This window comes from Ranitomeya imitator, chromosome 1 (genome assembly GCF_032444005.1).
Source record: "Ranitomeya imitator isolate aRanImi1 chromosome 1, aRanImi1.pri, whole genome shotgun sequence".
Lineage (NCBI taxonomy): Eukaryota > Metazoa > Chordata > Amphibia > Anura > Dendrobatidae > Ranitomeya > Ranitomeya imitator.
In genome coordinates this window covers 970,605,569-970,625,777 of record NC_091282.1, presented here as the reverse complement: position 1 = coordinate 970,625,777, position 20,209 = coordinate 970,605,569, and the positions used below count along the sequence as shown (strand labels likewise).

Here is a 20,209-nt window from a genome sequence, read left to right as displayed (position 1 = left end):
GGGTTAATTCAGATGTGCAGTTTTTCGCATGGACCATAGACTGATGCTAAGAACATTTCAGCTTACACTTCTTTGGTGAGATTCTCATGAGTCTTCCTCAAAGCATATTCAATGGATCTGTGAAAAGCAGTCATATATGATTCAACTCAAAGATAGTGATTGAAGAACAGTTTTATTACTGTTTATGTGTATTGAGCCCTAGACAACTGCAGGAGTACTATATAACACTAGCTGTTTCCAGCCAGTTAACGCTCGGCATGCTCATTGATATCTAATTAACGCTGCTGGTGATTATGCAATTAAATGTACGTTTACCTTGGCTGAAGTGGTTGAATTACATAGAAAGGAAGTTCTGCATGTGGTAATGTGGAGGGGCGGAGCCTTGTGTGGTAATGTGGGGGACGGAGCCTCGTGTGGTAATGTGTGGGGACGGAGCCTCGTGTGGTAATGTGTGGGGACCGAGCCTCGTGTGGTAATGTGTGGGGACGGAGCTTCGTGTGGTAATGTGGGGACGGAGCCTCGTGTGGTAATGTGGGGGACGGAGCCTTGTGTGGAGATGTGTGGAGACCGAGCCTCATGTGGTAATGTGTGGGGACGGAGCTTCGTGTGGTAATGTGTGGGGACGGAGCCTCGTGTGGTAATGTGTGGAGACCGAGCCTCGTGTGGTAATGTGTGGGGATGGAGCTTCGTGTGGTAATGTGGGGACGGAGGCTCGTGAGGTAATTTGTGGGGACGGAGCCTCGTGTGGTAATGTGTGGGGACGGAACATCATGTGGTAATGTGTGGGGGACGAAGCATCGTGTGGTAATGTGTGAGGACAGAGCACCGTGTGGTAATGTGAAAGGACGGAGCATCGTGTGGTAATGTGTGTAGACGGAGCCTCGTGTGATAATGTGTGAGGACAGAGCATCGTGTGGTAATGTGTGGGGACGGAGCCTCGTGTGGTAATGTGTGGGGACGGAGCCTCGTGTGGTAATGTGAGAGGACGGAGCATCGTGTGGTAATGTGTGTGGACGGAGCCTCGTGTGGTAATGTGTGGGGATGGAGCCTCGTGTGGTAATGTGGGGACGGAGCCTCGTGTGGTAATGTGTGGGGACGGAGCCTCGTGTGGTAATGTGAGAGGACGGAGCCTCGTGTGGTAATGTGTGGGGATGGAGCCTCATGTGGTAATGTGGGGGCGGAGCCTCGTGTGGTAATGTGAGGGGACGGAGCCTCGTGTGGTAATGTGAGAGGACGGAGCCTCGTGTGGTAATGTGTGGGGACGGAGCCTCTTGTGGTAATGTGGGGATGGAGCCTCGTGTGGTAATGGGGTGGGGACAGAATTATGTGTGGTGATGTGGTGGGGGCTGAGCTACTGTGCAGGGGGCGGGATTAGCGAGTAATCACGATGCCTCATATATATATAGATTTCTGCTTTGCGTCTGCAGCTCCCATGCCATCCTTTGTGTTTTCATGGTTACAGACTACAAGGAGGATGATATTTGTAATCAAATTTTTAAAAAATTGCAGTGCAAAAAAACCCCTAGGTGCACGTTTCCTATTCAAGCTTTAGATTTCTTAGAAATACTAAATCTGCTCAAGCTGCAATTGCGATATACTGTATCTCATATGGAGATGGACACATTAATCCATTATTTGTAATAATATAAGCCTTTAAAAGAAACAAATGGTTTTTATAGGAACGCGTCAGGGAGGTAATCTTTTTCTTCTGCTAATTCCTAATCTGTGGTTCTTGAATTTGTTCCATTGCTCAGATCAGCATGTAAATGAGATTGATTATCCAAATGCTGTAGGTTTTCTTTTGGCCGGTGCCCTGGTTTTTGAAAATGAACTTTGATAAAATGCTTAGAAACACCATTTTTAATCAGATACTCCAGTTTTTATCTTCTTACCCAACTAAGCCAACTTTTTTGTCATTCTTAGATTAATCTTCTTGTTTATTAATTTACAGTGACTCAATCTTTAAAAAAGTGAACCAGGGAATATTGTGTCTTTTTAAATTGGGAAAAACAGTGGATATCTAAACATACTATGGGACCTAAAGAATGGGGATATGGATAATCTTGATGCTTTTATTGTTAGGGACAGCTTTTCAGATTTCTATGGATTTTCTATGGTAAAGAAAAATGCCAAACCAAGCATTCACTAACATGTAGAGCGTGAATGACTGCAATTAGGCTGTGTGCACTTGCTTTAAACACTTTGTCTTTGTTGGTTTTAGTGTTTTTAACCCCTTTACCCCCAAGGGTGGTTTGCACGTTAATGACCGGGCCAATTTTTACAATTCTGACCACTGTCCCTTTGTGAGGTTATAACTCTGGAACGCTTCAACGGATCCCAGTGATTCTGACATTGTTTTCTCGTGACATATTGTACTTTATGACAATGGTAAAATTTCTTTGATATTACCTGCGTTTATTTGTGAAAAAAACAAAATATGGCGAAAATTTTGAAAATTTCGCAATTTTCCAACTTTGAATTTTTATGCAATTAAATCACAGAGATATGTCACACAAAATACTTAATAAGTAACATTTCCCACATGTCTACTTTACATCAGAACAATTTTGGAACCAAAATTTTTTTTTGTTAGGAAGTTATAAGGGTTAAAAGTTGACCAGCAATTTCTCATTTCTACAACACCATTTTATTTTAGGGACCACATCTCATTTGAAGTCATTTTGAGGGGTCTATATGATAGAAAATACCCAAGTGTGACACCATTCTAAAAACTACACCCCTCAAGGTGCTCAAAACCATATTCAAGAAGTTTATTAACCCTTCTGGTGCTTCACAGGAATTTTTTGAATGTTTAAATAAAAATGAACATTTAACTTTTTTTCACAAAAAATTTAATTCAGCTCCAATTTGTTTAATTTTACCAAGGGTAACAGGAGAAAATAGACCCCAAACATTGTTGTACAATTTGTCCTGAGCACGACAATATCCCACATGTGGGGGTAAACCACTGTTTGGGCGCATGGCAGAGCTCGGAAGCGAAGGAGCGCCATTTGACTTTTCAATGCAAACTTGACTGGAATTGAGATGGGACGCCATGTTTCGTTTGGAGAGCCCCTGATGTGCCTAAACATTGAAACCCCCCACAAGTGACACCATTTTGGAAAGTAGACCCCCTAAGGAACTTATCTACATGTGTGGTGAGCACTTTGACCCACCAAGTGCTTCACAGAAGTTTATAATGTAGAACCGTAAAAATAAAAAATCATATTTTTTCACAAAAATTAACTTTCCGCCCCCAATTTTTTATTTTCCCAAGGGTGAGAGAAGAAATTGGACCCCAAAAGTTGTTATACAATTTGTCCTGAGTACGCTGATACCCCATATGTGGGGGTAAACCACTGTTTGGGCGGATGGGAGAGCTTGGAAGAGAAGGAGCGCCGTTTGACTTTTCAATGCAAAATTGACAGGAATTGAGATGGGACGCCATGTTGCGTTTGGAGAGCCCCTGATGTGCCTAAACATTGAAACCCCCCACAAGTGACACCATTTTGGAAAGTAGACCCCTTAAGGAACTTATATAGATGTGTGGTGAGCACTTTGACCCACCAAGTGCTTCACAGAAGTTTATAATGCAGAGCCGTAAAAATAAAACAAAAAATTTTTCCCACAAAAATTATTTTTTTAGCCCCCAGTTTTGTATTTTCCCGAGGGTAACAGGAGAAAGTGGACCCCAAAATTTGTTGCCCAATTTGTCCTGAGTGCGATGATACACCATATGTGGGGGGAACCACTGTTTGGGCGCATGGGAGGGTTCGGAAGGGAAGGAGTGCCATTTGAATGCAGACTTAGATGGAATGGTCTGCAGGTGTCACATTGCGTTTGCAGAGCCCCTAATGTACCTAAACAGTAGAAACCCCCCACAAGTGACACCATTTTGGAAAGTAGACCCCCTAAGGAACTTATCTACATGTGTGGTGAGCACTTTGACCCACCAAGGGCTTCACAGAAGTTTATAATGGAGAGCCGTAAAAATAAAACAAAAAATTTTTCCCACAAATATTATTTTTTAGCCCCCAGTTTTGTATTTTCCCGAGGGTAACAGGAGAAATTGGACCCCAAAATTTGTTGTCCAATTTGTCCTGAGTATGCTGATACCCCATATGTTGGGGGGAACCACCGTTTGGGCGCATGGGAGGGCTCGGAAGGGAAGGAGTGCCATTTGGAATGCAGACTTAGATGGAATGGTCTGCAGGCGTCACATTGCTTTTGCAGAACCCCTAATGTACCTAAACAATAGAAATCCCCCACAAGTGACCCCATATTGGAAACTAGACCCCCTTGGAACTTATCTAGATGTGTTGTGAGAACTTTGAACCCCCAAGTGTTTCACTACAGTTTATAACGCAGAGCCGTGAAAATAAAAAATCTTTTTTTTTCCCACAAAAATTATTTTTTAGCCCCCAGTTTTGTATTTTCCCAAGGGTAACAGGAGAAATTGGACCCCAAAAGTTGTTGTCCTATTTGTCCTGAGTACGCTGATACCCCATATGTTGGGGTAAACCCCTGTTTGGGCACACGGGAGAGCTCGGAAGGGAAGAAGCACTGTTTTACTTTTTCAACGCAGAATTGGCTGGAATTGAGATCGGACGCCATGTCGCGTTTGGAGAGCCCCTGATGTGCCTAAACAGTGGAAACCCCCCAATTATAACTGAAACCCTAATCCAAACACACCCCTAACCCTAATCCCAACAGTAACCCTAACCACACCTCTAACCCTGACACACACCTAACCCTAATCCCAACCCTATTCCCAACTGTAAATGTAATCTAAACCCTAACCGTAACTTTAGCCCCAACCCTAACTGTAGCCTTAACCCTAGCCCCAACCCTAACTTTAGCCCCAACCCAAACTGTAGCCCTAACCATAGCCCTAACCCTAACTTTAGCCCCAACCCTAAAGGTACCTTCACACATAACGATATTGTTAACGATATCGTTGCTTTTTTTGACGTAGCAATGATATCGTTAATGAAATTGTTATGTGTGACAGCGACCAACGATCAGGCCCCTGCTGGGAGATCGTTGGTCGCTGAATAAAGTCCAGACCTTTATTTCGTCGCTGGACTCCTGCTGACATCGCTGGATCGGCGTGTGTGACACCGATCCAGCGATGTCTTCACTGGTAACCAGGGTAAACATCGGGTAACTAAGCGCAGGGCTGCGCTTAGTAACCCGATGTTTACCCTGGTTACCATCCTAAAAGTAAAAAAAACAAACACTACATACTTACCTACAGCCGTCTGTCCTCCAGCGCTGTGCTCTGCACTCCTCCTGTACTGGCTGTGAGCGTCGGTCAGCCGGAAAGCAGAGCGGTGACGTCACCGCTCTGCTTTCCGGCCGCTGTGCTCACAGCCAGTACAGGAGGAGTGCAGAGCACAGCGCTGGAGGACAGACGGCTGTAGGTAAGTATGTAGTGTTTGTTTTTTTTTACCTTTAGGATGGTAACCAGGGTAAACATCGGGTTACTAAGCGCGGCCCTGCGCTTAGTAACCCGATGTTTACCCTGGTTACTGGCATCGTTGGTCGCTGGAGAGCGGTCTGTGTGACAGCTCTCCAGCGACCAAACAGCGACGCTGCAGCGATCCGGATCGTTGTCGGAATCGCTGCAGCGTCGCTTAATGTGAAGGGGCCTTAACTGTAGCCTTAACCCTAGCCCTAACCATAGCCCTAACCCTAGCCATAGCCCTAACCCTAGCCCTAACCCTAGCCCTAACCCTAGCCCTAACCCTAGCCCTAGCCCAAACCCTAACCCTAGCCCTAACCCTAATGGAAAAATGGAAATAAATACATTTTTTAAATTTTTCCCTAACTAAGGGGGTGATGAAGGGGGGTTTGATTTACTTTTATAGCGGGTTTTTTAGCGGATTTTTATGATTGGCAGCCGTCACACACTGAAAGACGCTTTTTATTGCAAAAAATATTTTTTGCGTTACCACAGTTTGAGAGCTATAATTTTTCCATATTTTGGTTCACTGAGTCATGTGAGGTCTTGTTTTTTGCGGGACGAGTTGACGTTTTTATTGGTAACATTTTCGGGCACGTTACATTTTTTGATCGCTTTTTATTCCGATTTTTGCGAGGCAGAATGACCAAAAACCAGCTATTCATGAATTTCTTTTGGGGGAGGCGTTTATACCGTTCCGCGTTTGGTAAAATTGATAAAGCAGTTTTATTCTTCGGGTCAGTACGATTACAGCGACACCTCATGTATATCATTTTTTTATGTTTTGGCGCTTTTATACGATAAAAACTATTTTATAGAAAAAATAATTATTTTTGCATCGCTTTATTCTCAGGACTATAACTTTTTTTTTTTTGCTGATGATGCTGTATGGCGGCTCGTTTTTTGTGGGACAAGATGACGCTTTCAGCGGTATCATGGTTATTTATATCTGTCTTTTTGATCGCGTGTTATTCCACTTTTTGTTCGGCGGTATGATAATAAAGCGTTGTTTTTTGCCTCGTTTTTTTTTTTTTTTTTCTTACGGTGTTTACTGAAGGGGTTAACTAGTGGGCCAGTTTTATAGGTCGGGTCGTTACGGACGCGACGATACTAAATATGTGTACTTTTATTGTTTTTTTTTTATTTAGATAAAGAAATGTATTTAGGGGAATAATATTTTTTTTTTTTTTTCATTATTTAGGAATATTTTTTTTAATTTTTTTTACACATTTTGAAATTTTTTTTTTTACTTTTTTACATTGTCCCAGGGGGGACATCACAGATCAGTGATCTGACAGTTTGCACAGCACTCTGTCAGATCACTGATCTGACATGCAGCGCTGCAGCCTTCACAGTGCCTGCTCTAAGCAGGCTCTGTGAAGCCACCTCTCTCCCTGCAGGACCCGGATCCACGGCCATCTTGGACCCGGGGCTGGAGGAAGCAGGGAGGGAGGTGAGACCCTCGCAGCAACGCGATCACATCGCGTTGCTGCGGGGGGCTCAGGGAAGCCCGCAGGGAGCCCTCTCCCTGCGGGAAGCTTCCCTATACCGCCGGCACATCGCGATCATCTTTGATCCCCGTGTGCCAGGGGTTAATGTGCCGGGGGCGGTCCGTGACCGCTCCTGGCACATAGTGCCGGATGTCAGCTGCGATAAACAGCTGACACCCGGCCGCGATCGGCGGCGCTCCCCCGTGAGCGCCGCCGATCGCGCTGGACGTACTATCCCGTCCGTGGTCATGGGGGCCCACCCCACCTCGACGGGATAGTACGTCCCATGTCAGAAAGGGGTTAAAGAAAGGATGACGTAGTCTATAGCCCTATTCTTGCCATCAAAAATACCAAATCCTCAACAGAAACCATGGGATCTGTCAACATTTGTTGGGATCTGTTCAAAGGGAACCTGTCACCCCTTTTTTTCAATTTGAGATAAAAAAATATGGTTCAATTGCTCTGCTTTACAGCAGTACTTTTCATATCCCCCGATTCCCAACCTTTGCTTATAAAACACCCTGTAATCTCTCCGTTTTTGTATGTAAATTACCCGGTCCGATGGGCGGGGCCTATTCGCTGTCTCTCCCCCTGCTCCTCGGCATACTTGACGTAACAAGATCTCTGAGTAGCACAGATCCCGTACAGTTTCTGCGCGTGCGCATTGAATTGGCCTCTAGCGCCTGCGCAGTATGCTTTGCCCAACTGTGGTCAAAGCATAAAATCACTATTGCGCATGCGCCCGCATTTTTCATTACGTTCTATGCCCCCTTGCATTGCAAGACTTCCAGGGCACAGAACATCATGGAAAATGCGGGCGCATGTGCAATAGTGATTTTATGCTTTGACCACAGTTGGGCAAAGCATACTGAATAGGTGCTAGAGGCCAATTCAATGCACACGCGCAGAAACTACGGGATCTGCTATTCACAGATCTCGTTACGTCAAGCACGCCGAGGAGCAGGGGGAGAGACGGTGAATAGGCCCTGCCCATCGGACCGCGGTAATTTACATATGAAAACGGAGAGATTACAAAGGTATTTTATAAGCAATGGTTGGGAATCGGGGGATTTTTATGTCAAATCGTAAAAAAGGGGTGACAGGTTCCCTTTAAAAACGGATTTGAATTTACCATACATGGAATATCTACCTCATGTTGGATGCCTGAAGCCAACACTGAGTTTGTGGTATTTGATTATGGTGATAGTTTAGGTGATAGTGATTAGTAATAGCATAACTGATAACAAAATATATAATTATTGTTAGATAGTTATACTGTTTTTTCCTCAGATAGATTAAATCTTTAGAGGCTCAGTGGTTAACATTGTTGCTTTCAATGTTGGGGTCCTGGATTCTAATCCCACCAAGGACAATATCTGCAAGGAGTTTGATGTTCTCCCCGTGTTTGCGTGGGTTTCCTCCGGGTTCTCCGGTTTCCTCCCACACTCCAAAGACATACTGATAGGGAATGTAGATTGTGAACCCCAATGGAGACAGTAGTGATGATGTATGTAAAGCGCAACAATATGATGGGGCTATATAAGCAAAAAATAATAATAGTACCTTGAGTAGCTATTGACTGAATGCTTGTTCAAGTGGTCATCTTGGCTGAGTGGCATGTGTTTCTAATCAGAGGATGAAGTCCTTTGGCATCAGGTTATTTCATGTGTGAACAAAGAATCTGGCATGGTGATACCACATAGGCTAAACTTTATTTCCCCCGATATCTGCTCTGTTGGTAGACTTGAGATTTCCCAAGCCTCTCCATACACATGATAATAGTTGTCGAAAATGTAAGGATTTGGTTATCTTTATTTTCTGTTTGTGTCCCTTTCCAATAATTCCTGCCAACACAAGGTGAGCTATACTGATTTATTGAAGATTGTACCTTTCCAAATTGAGGTGAATAAATTGGTTTGTTAATTTTATCATCGTCGGATAATATGTTCAGAGTTTTGTTTTTGTTTTTGCCAAATAAGGGTATGCACACACAAAGTCTTTTAAAGTGGATTCTGCTTGAGAAAAAAAAAACACTAAAAAAAAATATGCATAGCAATGTCAAAACAACTTGCTGCTCATGTTCCTGTGTCCAGATCATTCTTCTGGTGACCTCCACTTGGAAGCCACTCACTATTAATATGTACAGATTTAAAAAAATAAAAAAGGTGTTACCTTACAAAAGACTAAAAAAATACACACTTTGGAAAAAAAACACAGTGTTTTTTTTTTTTTTGTTTTTTTTTAGGAAAAGCTCCACTGGTACGCCGGCATCTAAGAGATGTTAAATGATAATTAAATGATAGTTAAATGATGATTAAAGCTGCCAAAAAGGAAACAGAGAAGCACATTGCTAAGGAGAGTAAAACTAATCCCAAACTGTTCTTCAACTATATCAATAGTAAAAGAATAAAAACTGAAAATGTAGGCCCCTTAAAAAATAGTGAGGAAAGAATGGTTGTAGATGACGAGGAAAAAGCTAACATATTAAACACCTTCTTCTCCACGGTATTCACGGCGGAAAATGAAATGCTAGGTGAAATCCCAAGAAACAATGAAAACCCTATATTAAGGGTCACCAATCTAACCCAAGAAGAGGTGCGAAACCGGCTAAATAAGATCAAAATAGATAAATCTCCGGGTCCGGATGGCATACACCCACGAGTACTAAGAGAACTAAGTAATGTAATAGATAAACCATTATTTCTTATTTTTAGGGACTCTATAGTGACGGGGTCTGTTCCGCAGGACTGGCGCATAGCAAATGTGGTGCCAATATTCAAAAAGGGCTCTAAAAGTGAACCAGGAAATTATAGGCCAGTAAGTCTAACCTCTATTGTTGGTAAAATATTTGAAGGGTTTCTGAGGGATGTTATTCTGGATTATCTCAATGAGAATAACTGTTTAACTCCATATCAGCATGGGTTTATGAGAAATCACTCCTGTCAAACCAATCTAATCAGTTTTTATGAAGAGGTAAGCTATAGGCTGGACAACGGTGAGTCATTGGACGTGGTATATCTCGATTTTTCCAAAGCGTTTGATACCGTGCCACACAAGAGGTTGGTACACAAAATGAGAATGCTTGGTCTGGGGGAAAATGTGTGTAAATGGGTTAGTAACTGGCTTAGTGATAGAAAGCAGAGGGTGGTTATAAATGCTATAGTCTCTAACTGGGTCGCTGTGACCAGTGGGGTACCGCAGGGGTCGGTATTGGGACCTGTTCTCTTCAACATATTCATTAATGATCTGGTAGAAGGTTTACACAGTAAAATATCGATATTTGCAGATGATACAAAACTATGTAAAGCAGTTAATACAAGAGAAGATAGTATTCTGCTACAGATGGATCTGGATAGGTTGGAAACTTGGGCTGAAAGGTGGCAGATGAGGTTTAACAATGATAAATGTAAGGTTATACACATGGGAAGAAGGAATCAATATCACCATTACACACTGAACGGGAAACCACTGGGTAAATCTGACAGGGAGAAGGACTTGGGGATCCTAGTTAATGATAAACTTACCTGGAGCAGCCAGTGTCAGGCAGCAGCTGCCAAGGCAAACAGGATCATGGGGTGCATTAAAATCGGTCTGGATACACATGATGAGAGCATTATACTGCCTCTGTACAAATCCATAGTTAGACCGCACATGGAGTACTGTGTCCAGTTTTGGGCACCGGTGCTCAGGAAGGATATAATGGAACTAGAGAGAGTACAAAGGAGGGCAACAAAATTAATAAAGGGGATGGGAGAACTACAATACCCAGATAGATTAGCGAAATTAGGATTATTTAGTCTAGAAAAAAGACGACTGAGGGGCGATCTAATAACCATGTATAAGTATATAAGGGGACAATACAAATATCTCGCTGAGGATCTGTTTATACCAAGGAAGGTGACGGGCACAAGGGGGCATTCTTTGCGTCTGGAGGAGAGAAGGTTTTTCCACCAACATAGAAGATGATTCTTTACTGTTAGGGCAGTGAGAATCTGGAATTGCTTGCCTGAGGAGGTGGTGATGGCGAACTCAGTCGAGGGGTTCAAGAGAGGCCTGGATGTCTTCCTGGAGCAGAACAATATTGTATCATACAATTATTAGGTTCTGTAGAAGGACGTAAATCTGGGGATTTATTATGATGGAATATAGGCTGAACTGGATGGACAAATGTCTTTTTTCAGCCTTACTATGTTACTATGTTGTGTGCACATTCCCTAAGGATGTCTTCTTGTAAATAAGGTTGGCTCTCAAAACGTTGCCTAATTCTTTCAATTTTTATTTTTAGAATAGTAAGACTGGTGGAAGAGATATTTAATATGAAGTTGGAAAAGGAAGTTAGTTGGGGGTACGGCCTCTAAGTGTCTGTTCTTAGCCCGAGAGAGTGCTCTTCTGTCCTTATCCATTGACATTAACAGTAGTCTTATTATTGTACTAATTAAGCTGTTTTCACTTATCATGGATCATGGAGATTGACTATGCCTACAGCACCTACCCTACTAGCCAGCCAAGAACAAGGAATCTGGGCCTTGTATTCTTACGGACATCTACAGTTAATTTTTTTTTTCTTTTGTGATTCACCAATCATATATTTAACCTGATAGACTCAATGGTATTTAGAGGCTTTAAAACCTGAATATAATTACCTGATTATGTACTCATCTTGCACAGCGTGAACATATTACTATCTACCCTGAAGATGGTAACATTCTTAGTAATGGAAAGTTAGGGTAAACTGTGGAGGTCCACATGGTAGTGTACAACCATAATGCAGAGCAGAGCTTCACGGGAGAGTAAAATATAAGTATCATAAGATTTTCTATATGGCGTATTGGTGTGCATTTGTAATTATATTTTAATCATTTTTATGCCTGGTATTCATGGAGTTTCAGCCTCTTGCTTAAAGTGTCGTCTGGCTTGGTATCTCCATTTCCACTTTTATTAATGACCCAAGAGCCCAGCTGTTATCAGTTCAGCAAACACCATTATTGGCACTGTACTTGGCTCACTCCTATTGCCAAGTGTCTAATCGGCTCCATAACAAGAACTGCCAAGAAACTGACACTGCGAATATTTACTAAAGAAGCTTAAACTTTGCATCTTGACATGTGGGTCAGTCGGCTTCCTTCCAATGACCTATCCTGGATCTCTCCTGTCTGTGTTATTTTCCGAAATCTATCTCCTAGATTGTTTTTTTATTTTCTTTGCATTGTCTTCACATTTCTGATCCATTATGTTTCCTTGCTGATTATTCAGTGGAAGCAATTTTCACCAGAGCAAATGATCATTATCAACTACAATTTATATTATGATATTAATTAGTTTAGAATATTATATGTCATAAGAAATATTGGTATATGCTAGTATATAAAAATTTCCGTTATGTACAATTCCCGTTATGTACAAAAGAAAGTTGGTGTTATGAGTTTGTTTTGCTACAATCATTCACGATATAACTGCAACATGTTTGCCAGAATTTTGGAAAATTGCAGCAAAATTGTGCGTTTTCTATGCATTTTTGGCAAAAGCTAACTGCACTTGAACCCAATCGTATACTTGTTCTAATTACTCCAACTTAGGTTCCTGAAAGGATGTTGTAATATTGGAAATGCTATATTAATTATTATTGTATGATGAATTAATGTATGCTGAATATATTTCATGGAATAATATATTTGATGCAACTTGCTAGTTATGTTAACCAGTTATCTTATATTTAATGACTTCTGTACTTTTACAATAATTTTGGTCCTCAGTGTTATCTACTATATAATTGTCTAAGGGTCACTTCCGTCTGTCTGTCTTTCTGTCTGTCACGGATATTCATTGGTCGCGGCCTCTGTCTGTCATGGAAATCCAAGTCGCTGATTGGTCGTGGCAAAACAGCCACGACCAATCAGCGACGGGCACAGTCCGGCAGAAAAATGGCCGCTCCTTCCTCCCAGCAGTCAGTGCCCGCTCCGTACTCCCCTCCAGTCAGCGCTCACACAGGGTTAATGGCAGCATTGACCGCGGTGTAACGCTCGCGGTTAATGCTGCTATTAACCCTGTGTGACCAACTTTTTACTATTCATGCTGCCTATGTCACATCAATAGTAAAAAGATCTAATATTAAAAACAATAAAAAAATAAAAAATAGTTATATACTCACCGTCCATTGGATCAGGAACAGGCCTTTCCCGCTCCTCACGACGCCCTGGTGACCGCTCCATGCATTGTGGTCTCGCGAGATGATGACGTGCGGTCTCGCGAGACCGCTACGTCATCTCGCGAGACCGCAATGCACTCTTCAGATCAGAGCGCGCGATGAGCGCCGGTAACCGCTTCGATCCGGGGGCCAACGGAGGGTGAGTATATAACTTTTTTATTTTAATTATTTTTTTTAACAGGGATATGGTGTCCACATTGCTATATACTGCGTGGGCTGTGCAATATATTACGTGAGCTGTATTATATGCTACTATGTGACTGGGCAATATACTACGTGACTGGGCAATATACTATGTGGCTGGGCAATATATTTCGTGACTGGGCAATATACTACGTGGCTGGGCAGTGTACTGCGCGGGCTGTACAATGTACTGCGCGGGCTGTGCAATGTACTGCGCGGGCTGTGCAATGTACTGCGTGGGCTGTGCAATGTACTGCACGGGCTGTGCAATGTACTACGCAGGCTGTGCAATGTACTACGGGGGCTATGCAATGTACTATGCGGGCTGTGCAATATACTGCGTGGGCTGTGCTATACTCTACGTGGCCTGTGTTATACACTACGTGGCCTGTGTTATACATTACGTGGCCTGTGTTATACACTACATGGCCTGGGTTATACACTACGTGGCCTGTGTTATATGCTGCGTGCGTGGTACTGCGCGGGCTGTGCAATACACTATGTGGGCTGTGCAATATACTACGTGGCTGGGCAATATTCTACGTGACTGGGCAGTATACTACGTGACTGGGCAGTATACTACGTGTCTGTGCTGTATACTACATGGCTCTGTGCTGTATACTACGTCACTGGGCAATATACTACGTGGCTGGGCAATATACTACGTGGCTGGGCAATATACTGCATGGCTGGGCAATATACTACGTGGCTTAGCAATATACTACGTGGGCTGTGCAATATACTACGTGGACATGCATATTCCAGAATACCCGATGCGTTAGAATCGGGCCACCATCTAGTCTATATATATAATTGTCTAAGGGTCTGTTTGTAACCGAAATCCCGCATCGCTGATTGGTCGCGCCCAGCCGGCCTCGACCAATCAGCATTCATAAATAAACTACATACATATAACATGGAGGATAGTCTGTGAGGGAGAGAATAACATGGAGAACAGTCTGTGAAGGAGAGAATAACATGGAGGACAGTCTGTGAGGGAGAGAATAACATGGAGGACAGTCTGTGAAGGAGAGGATAACATGGAGGACAGTCTGTGAGGAAGAGAATAACATGGAGGACAGTCTGTGAGGGAGAGAATAACATGGAGGACAGTCTGTGAGGGAGAGAATAACATGGAGGACAGTCTGTGAGGGAGAGAATAACATGGAGGACAGTCTGTGAGGGAGAGAATAACATGGAGGACAGTCTGTGAGGGAGAGAATAACATGGAACACGGTCTGTGAGGGAGAGAATAACATGGAGGACAGTGTGAGGGAGAGAATAACATAAAGGTCAGTCTGAGGTCGAGAAAAACATGGAGGACTGTCTGTGAGGGAGAGAATAACATGGAGGACAGTCTGTGAGGGAGAGAATAACATGGAGGACAGTCTGTGAGGGAGAGAATAACATGGAGGACAGTGTGTGAGGGAGAGAATAACATGGAACACGGTCTGTGAGGGAGAGAATAACATGGAGGACAGTGTGTGAGGCAGAGAATAACATGGAGGTCAGTCTGAGGTCGAGAAAAACATGGAGGACTGTCTGTGAGGGAGAGAATAACATGGAGGACAGTCTGTGAGGGAGAGAATAACATGGAGGACAGTCTGTGAGGGAGAGAATAACATGGAGGAGAGTGTTTAAGGGAGAGAATAAAAAATTTCCCTGCTTTTAAGTTTATCATATGGTAAAATAAATGGTGCCTTTGAAAACTATAAGTCATCCTATAGAAAACAAGCTGTCATACAGCGATAGATGACTAATAAAGTTTTGACTCTTAAAATAAAGACAGGAGAAAAACAATGGCAGTGTGTCCAATGGGTTAAAACATAAATGTAAGCACCAATGTTTATATGAATACTAGATGGTGGCCCGATTCTAACGCATCGGGTATCTACTATATAATCGTCTAATTCGGTCTGTTTGTCTGTAACGGAAATCCCGCGTCGCTGATTGGTCTATTGGCGCAGTCCGGCCGCGAATTGGCCGGGATTTAAACCACGTTTCACTAATTAGTCGCGCCCGGCCAGCTGCGACCAATCAGCGACAGGCGCAGTCCGGCCGCAAATTGGCCGGGATTTAAACCACGTTTCACTAATTAGTCGCGCCCGGCCAGCTGCGACCAATCAGCGATATTGGCGCGGGATTTAAACGCTGCTTTGCTGATTGGTTGCAGCCGGCCAGGCACGACCAATCAGCGATATTGGCTCAGGATTTAAACCTTGCTGCGCTGATTGGTCGCTCACAGCCAGACGCGACCAATCAGTGATATTGGCGCGGGATTTAAACACCGCTTCACTGATTGGTCGTGCATGGCCGGCCGCGTCCGATCAGCGACAGGCAGTCCGGCCACGAATTGGCGTGGGATTTGAACCACGCTTCACTGATTGGTCGCGCCCGGCCGGCCACGACCAATCAGCGATATTGGCTCAAGATTTAAACCCCGCTGCGCTGATTGGTCGCGCCCGGCCAGCCGCGACCAATCAGTGATATTGGCGTGGGATTTAAACACCGCTTCACTGATAATGTATATATTTTACCCGGAAAATCCTGTGTATTCATTGCATAATTCTTAAATCTTCATAAATAAACTACATACATATTCTTGAATACCCAATGCGAATCGGACCACCATCTAGTTTCTAATAACTTTGGTGGAACTCCTTTAATTAGGACCTGTCACACGCTCCTAAAATAGAAATAAATCGCTTATGAATCTCATCTGATTCTGCCATTCTTTTTTTGTGTTCTGTCGCTTCATTAGAGAGATATATTCACATGACCAACTGTGTATTTCTTTCAGTCCTCTCTGAGATCGGGCACTTTCACCCCTCCATCCCAGATTCTTCCAATTACAGCTTAGCAGCTTTTGAGATTGCTAGATCTGCTGCTGCTTTTTTATCATTTGAAGCATCTGGGAAAGAGTGGATAGAGCCCTCACCCCCAGAGAAGACTCTGAATAAAATGCCAGTTGATCTGCAAGCAGAGATTTCACATACTATGCTCTAAAAGCAATAAATCTGAATATCTCTACAATGGAGTGATGCAGCACAAAGCGGAAAAGAGTGGCAGAATCAGGAGAACTTAGCGATTTGTTTCAAGGTATTTAACTCAACTTTTTCGAACAAGTAACAGGTCCTCTTCAAGCCAGAACTAATTTTGTAGATGCTGCCGTTGTTATGCATGGACTGAGTCTGAAATTGCAAATTATCTGTTTGATTTGGGTTAAACTACAACAGCTTTGACACAACCCTTTCACAGGAGTGCCACTGTTTTAGAAAGAAAACATCCACGTTTTTCTAATCCTCCAACTGAAAAACCGCTTTTCCATGCAAAGTGTTTTTTAATTGGAGGAGACTGATTGACAGCTCTGGTCAAAAGGCCTCCAGTTTCATCCATTTTATGAACCGGAGCTCTGTGTGGTCTGTGAAGAAGACTGTACTAACTAGAAATTGACGCTTCTAAATGCTGATAATCCTATAATACTTACATATTGCAAGAAAATCATGTGCTAACAGATTTGGTAAAGATAAAGCTGACAATAAACATTTTTTATTTTGGGGCACAATGTTAGTGTTAGATCGCCCCCAGGGTAAGGGCAATGGAGTACTCGGTACCGGGTCCCTCGGTTCGGGGAATGGGATGTCACGGTGGCCTGACCCGGTCCGTGGCCCTTTGAGGGGCGTCCAATAAAAGAGTTTATATATGGGATAGTGTTCGTGACGCCACCTGTGATATTCAGTCAGGGTGACCGACGCTGCTTAGGGGTCCACTGGGGTGATGTTATGGCAGCTAGATGGTATACCTTCCAACAGGTGAACTATGTCCCCAGGGCTTCCCAGAGAGTAGGTGGTGGATGGTGTAAGGCGCAGTGAATAACGAGGACACAGGGTTGCAGTCTCTTTACCTTTTACTGAAGGATCAGCATCCAGAGTAGAGACCACAGGGTAGGCAGAGTCCAGCCACTCTGAAGGCAAATCCAGAGTCCCCTTGTCCAGGAGGAATTCAATAGCCTTCCCCTTGCGCACAGTAACGTAGTAGGTCCCTACTTGCATAAGCTACCATAAGGTCCTCACTGTTGTTACTTCTCTCTCTGTCCCCCAGATGGTACGGTTAGGACAAAACCCGTATGACTGATGGCCTGAGGCTTATTTATAGGGACCCTAGAGACGCCCAGACCCCCACAAGTTGCCACTGAGTCTTCTTAGGTATAAAGGTTGGACAGCCAACTTGGAATTAACTGCCCTGCCAGTCTCTCAAGTAACGGCATAGAGCTCTTTACTCCCTCAGTATTCTGGCCACCGGATCTGCGCTTCCGATGGAGGCAGCCTGCTTCTAGCTGGTCTCCCACTGATGTTTCACTCCTGTTGCTATGACTTCTTTTCTCACTCACTACAGCACAATTCCTTTCTTGTCCTTTCTTAGAATGCTGCCGCATGGGTTGCAGGCGCAGCTCCGTGTCCTTCTTTCCTTCCTCCTCAGACTTCAGTCTGGATCTGACCAGGGATCACCCCAGCCAGCTCGACCGAGAGACCTTTACTCGTCGGTCCCCAGCCAGGACCTCTCCTCTCCTCCTTCTGATACTGACTAACTTCCTAACCAACCCTCCAGTTTTACCCTATGTGAGGAGTGGCCTAATAGATAGAACCCTTAGCTCCCCCTGGTGGACTGGCGTGTGAAGTGTGTGTGTGGCTGTGATACCTGGACAGCAGATCTCCTTCATTGCCTTCAGACGTAACATCACTCCCCCTGGTGGAAGAACAATATTACTGCAACGAACCAGGACTCTGGGGCACTGCATTAGTAAATGTGAACCTGCCAACACTTCCTTAACAGTAGATGTCAGTGAAAATAGTTATTGATCAGTTGGATTTAAACTGATCACTTTCATGGGAGATAAGCTGCCATCAAAGATGTCTGGCAGTGGTTTACTCCTTTTTCCCGATCAAGAACACATGCATGCTATTATACTCTGAGTGTGCACATGTATGGGGGCTGTAGGTTGAACAAGTGATGCAGATTTTGTTGCAAAAATGTCTCCTTTGTAATTTAAAAAATTTGTATTTAAAAAAATGTTTTTTATTATTGAGCAACTACAGTGCTTTCGGTCAATCCAAACGGTTAATAAATGTGATACCTGAAAATTTAAGTAAGTAAAAGTGAGGTTTTGTCTTTTTAGGAGACCTATCTTTGTGCAGAATTATTGGGCAACTAAATGAAAAGCACACATGTTCCCATTTCAATACTTTATTTTCACCTGTTAACATGAGCATAATAACCAAATAACACAAAATGTGGATAACTACCTTTCTGACAAGTTAAAAAAATATATATCACTGACCAATATAGCCACCCTTCTTTTCATTAACAATGATTAACCTTCCATCCATGGAGTCTATCAGTTTCTTAATCTTTTGATGATCAACTTTGTTGGGCTGCACCAACCACAACCTCCCAGGCAATTTTCAGAGAGGCTGTACTGTTTTCCTTCACTGTAAATCTCCTGTTTAAGAAGGGGCCACATGTTCTCAATAGGGTTTAGGTCAGGTGAGGAAGAGGCCATGTAATTATTCTATAATCTTTAAGATCTTTACTGGCTAGACAAGCAATGAAGTACTTCCATGCATGTGATGGGACATTGCATGTTTCAAGAAAATGATTTTTATGCACGACAGGCTTTCTCATGTACTTGAAATGTCTTCTAAAAACTGACGGTAGATTTGGGAGTTGATTTTGAGTCATCTTTACCCAAAAAGGTCCAACTAGCTCATCCTTAGTAATATCAGCCCATAACAGTACCACATCTTCACCTTGCAGGCATGTGAGTCGAAGAGGAGGTCTGTGCCCGTTATGAGTGAGTCACTCTCATCTCATCAGTCTATGAAATATAATTCTTGGCCCAGTCTTGATTTTCAACTTGTGTCTTGTTCAGTGGTGGCCAGGTTTCAGCCTGCCCTACCTTAGCCTTGTCTCTGAGCACTGAACACCTTGTACTTCTGGGCACTCCAAGGAGGTTGCAGGCAGATGACAGCACTGGAGGATAATGTAATGGGTGGTGGAACCACTGTGTCATTATCTGCGGAGAGCCTGTAAGGGTGTGACTAGGTGGCTCACCAAGTCTGACCTCGGGTGCAGAGCGGCTGACTATACCGCGATCCGAGGAGGGACAAAGAAGGTGGAACCATTTGCTAATCCTGGACTGACCTCTGGTTCATGGCAGCTGACCCCCAAGGGACAGGAGGCAGGGATGGCTAGGAATGGTAAACTTGGCAAGTACTAACTGGCATGCCTGACACACACGCAGGAAGGTACTGGCGCGCACGGCTGATAGGCAGGCGGGCACAGCTGATAGATAGGTGGGCACGACTGAGAGACAGGCAGGTGGGCGCAGCTGATATCCAGGCGAGCATGGCTGATAGACAGGCAGGTATACTGGGATACGAGCACTGGCATCTGAGAACTAGCAAGCGTGTTTTAGAAACAGACTAACAATGTTGCACAGGCACCTCTCATCAGGTAGAGGTGCCTTAAATAAGTGTCTCCCAGCCATTGGCTGGGGACAATTTAGGACAGCGCATTCTGTCCCTTTATGAAGGCAGGACTACGCGAGTGTACTAAGTAAGCACAGTGCCCAGGGATTTGCGAGCCATGTGCAGACCCCAGGCAGCTGGGGAAGGGAGTGCGGGGCCACGGCGATGAGTAAGTCAGCGTCCCTGCCGGGGAAGAGGGGCATCATGCAAGGATCCCGACACTACAGATAATAGGTTCCTGGTCACTTCACGTTTGATTCTTCTCAAAAGTTGGCAGTTAAAATATGTTTTTTTATCAGCATGTTTTTTGTTACTTTGTTGACTATTTGCAACAAAAATG

At 43.7% G+C, this 20,209-nt stretch overlaps 1 protein-coding gene across 2 annotated transcripts in view; it reads left to right on the top strand.

Annotated features, from left to right (window-relative positions):
• ELOVL6 (ELOVL fatty acid elongase 6) overlaps positions 1-20,209 on the top strand; it is a 191,357-nt gene that overhangs the window by 134,599 nt on the left and 36,549 nt on the right. The gene's annotated exons all lie outside the window — the stretch shown is intronic.